Raw genomic sequence first — 3,783 nt, 5'->3', positions numbered from 1 at the left:
GGGGGGGATTATTGTTTTTTTTTTAAAGGTACAGTCGTGGGAGGGGTGGGGTGGAAATCAACACCGAATGACAAAAACTTGGGAGTTCTGAACTGCTGGGTTACCGTGGACGCGACACTGAGACTATGTGCACGGTTGCCGGTTACCGTGTATACATAGACGCTCCATTTCAAATGCGGTAAAATCTACTAAATCAAGATCTAGAGACTTCACCAATTGAAAGTTATATATTTGAAGGACAAATGAATTGAAAAGTTCAAGGGATCAGTGAATGTTTATTGAAAAAAAAGTTCAACAAGTTTAGTCATAAGAAACCAAAAAAAAAATCAAATAATAATTCAATGCAAATTCAGTACATCATCATGGCACACAAGCATGCATACAAAGTCAGGACTTACAACTAGGCTACTCATCATCATACTCCTTTATTACACAATATGACACATATCGGAAATCCACACAAGCATGCATCACACACAAAATCAAGAGCTCCCAACTGCTCGTCTTCCAATATTAACAAATCTATACTTTTTGCCACACACCTCTAATGATACCATTGCACCTAAGACACTTGTTGCACCCCACCCAATCTTGACTTTGAGACTTCTCGTACTTATGCTCAGAAGAATTGTAAATGGGCTGATTCTTCAATGTCATAACCGTGCCTGAACTGCAACAGGGAATTGCTGATTTTTCTTTCCTAATCCTTTCTATCGTCATTTCTCCTCTACTTCTTTTGTATGTTAATCACACTCTTGTGACCCACTATTTCCGGGGTGCCTGGATAGTCGTAGCAGACTTTGTGCTGTTGAAGCTAGAGAGGTAAGCCTGATTCCTTGTAAGTACTTCTCTGTTGACATCTACCCCTAAGTGCTCATATGACCTTATGCAGTTGTGAGCGCTGTAAAACACTTTCCAAAACCATACCAAAACCTACGTACCACACTACAGTGGAAACCTGATATAACAGGGATGGTGGGACCAGAGAAAAAGTTCTGTTATATCAGATCCCTGTTAAATCAGAAATACAAGAGAAGTAATCATGTGTGGACTAATCCAGCTGTATTAGGACTAGATTGAAGTCTGCAGCACACCGCAGCCCTCTCTTGCTTCACCCGCTGCGTGTACTTGCAGTGGCGTGGCTTGCGTAGGCTTGCTCTATCACTGTGTTACTCTCTCTCTCTCTCTCTCTCTCTCTCTCTCTCTCTCTCTCTCTCTCTCTCTCTCTCTCTCTTACTTTTTAGACATAGCGAGCCTTTGTCCCTGCTATAACCGATTGGGCCGTTTTCCCTTCTAATTTATCCCTAAGACTGCAAACACTGTGGATCCGGCGGGCGGGCGTTTTCTGCACTAAGCGTGAGTTGACCTCTATGACCTGACGCCTCGTTAACGGAAAGTAGGCCTTCGGTACGGTTTTCTCTATTGCCGCCAAAATATATTATGTTGGCGCCACAGTGGTTTCCTCGCGTCTGTTTCACGTCTGCCCATTTCCGATTGTGAGAAATTCTTGCACTTGTTTCGCTAAAATCATTGACCCTTTTGAAGGAAGAGGTGCAAAAGAAGCTAGCTCTATGTGACAAGACAAACGGCAATTATTGCGACAGAGCGTGTTTGAATAAGCAATGGACTGAGATTGGAGAAAAGATAAATTTGGATGGTAAGTGGCATTGTTTTTAATACTTTTTCATTCTGTCTGTCTGTCACCCAATCACTCTCTCTTTCTCTCTCTCTCTCTCTCTCTCTCTCTCTCTCTCTCTCTCTCTCTCTCTCTGTCTCTTCCTCTTTCTCCTGGGGCATCACGTACACTAGGCTTTATGCCTCTCCTTTGTTTTTCGTCACAACACAAGTGATATTACGGCCCACTGTGTTTGTACCTCACCGAACAAAAACGAACCTTGCAGAAAACGCCCGCCCGCCGGATCCACTGTGTTTGCAGTCTTGCAGTTTGTTCGAAGTACCCCGAATTTTCGAATAGCCTGCCTCACGACCATTCCACTCTTGACAGCCTCCATGGCATTTTTTATGCGTGTCTGACGGTCACACATGATTGCTGTAAAAAAAAAAAGAAGATAAATATGTTTCAATTTTATTTGAGTTAGTTTTAGTAAGAGTTTTACGGCACTTGCAACATAATTATGTCATATATAAGTGCCGAAAATTAGAGGTGTTACAAGAGAGTAACAAACACAAAAAGAAGGAGAGAAGGATGATAAACGTTTCGTGATAGGAAAGAATGAACAAACCACTCCAGAGCACCCTCCAGCATCCACTATTTGAGTTAGTGTCCTAAAATCAATATTATGCCCTACATATAGATCTAGAGTAGATCTAGGCTAACTACATGTATTAACAAAGTGTAGATAAACAAGACCTTTTAATTTTGGCTCTATACATTGGCCTATTTGGTAATATTTCGTTCCTAGAAATAACATTTGGGAATTCCAAAAATTAGCATAATGTGTAATCGCTGGGAGCCCTTAACTATGGCTACACGTTGGCTTATTTGTCCATATTTCGTTTCTAGAAATAAAATAAACATGGCTGGGAGACGATTCTGGTCTAATTGTTATGGTTTGGTCCACCCGCTCAACCCAATCCATATATCGGTTTGCTCCATCCGCCCTTCCCAGGCGGGATGGCCAAACCCTTTCTCAAAACAGTCCGTGCTGTCCACCCTCCCCTTCAATCTGCCCAACCGGGAAACCACTGTCACGTAGGCACCTCAGTGAACGCGCTCACTACAGCGTGATTCGGCTTCGGAAAGTCCCATAGGGTTTTGTTTCCGGACATGGCGTCTCATCGAGACAGTGGGTTCAAACTGCCCATATATTTTTTTAATTTAGGGGACCAACATTCAAGTCCGATACATGTCTTTAAAGATCTTTGGACGGCCTTCAAAACGCTTTTTTTCCAGGTCGATGTGCGACTAATGAGTCTCGAGATATTTCAAGTTGAAAAATAGACAATTTTTAACCATTGGTTTTTGATAAATTTTCTCGTCATAAATTTTTCAAACTACCCCTGTTGGTATACCATTCTTTGTTCTTCCAGAAAACGTTTAAATGTTTATCGTAGAAGTCTTACCTTGGCTAGTGAAGTTTTACCCTTTTATCAACCAAATCCGGGAAAAAAACCTAGCTGAACCCTTCCAACGTGACATCGCGCACAGCCGTGACGTCACATATTTTGCTCCTTGAGCTTTTGGCTCCCTCTGTTCATTGTTTGAAATGTACGAGACAGGGAAATACATCGCCGAGAGATTTTTAAACTTCAGTTTAAAAAGTTAATCAATTTTGGTAATGTTTTATAATCGCTGACCTTTCATTGTGCCTTAGTTCATTCGATAGTGTAAAGAAAACGAGACTTTTTAGACCCACGGATTTCCTTTTCACTGACCTCCCCCCCCCCCCCTCTCTCTCTCTCTCTCTCCCTCTCTCTCCCTCCCCCTTTCCCCCCCCCCCCCCCGCTCTCCCCCCCCCCCCTCCATCCTTTTTTCCCCTGCCCAAAGCCTTTCATTGCGTAGGGCCTAAATCTAGTATGATATGAAGAGTCCGGACTTGTGTTGTTAACACAGTCAAAATTAAATTTGGACGCCTATTAAAGTATCTGATGCAATTAGATCTATTTGCTTGATAAAGTTTCTTAGGTCTATTGTTAGTACTGATCCAGATTTTCTTTCTGTTCTGTCGCATGAACAAGATTGAAAAATGCTATGTACTGAATTGTGGGATCCACTGCATGACCCCGCCTCGCCCTCTCCCTCTCTCTCTCTCTCTCTCTCTT

The sequence above is a fragment of the Aplysia californica genome, unplaced genomic scaffold (assembly GCF_000002075.1).
Source record: "Aplysia californica isolate F4 #8 unplaced genomic scaffold, AplCal3.0 scaffold00360, whole genome shotgun sequence".
Lineage (NCBI taxonomy): Eukaryota > Metazoa > Mollusca > Gastropoda > Aplysiida > Aplysiidae > Aplysia > Aplysia californica.
Note: the sequence above shows the minus strand (reverse complement) of the source record.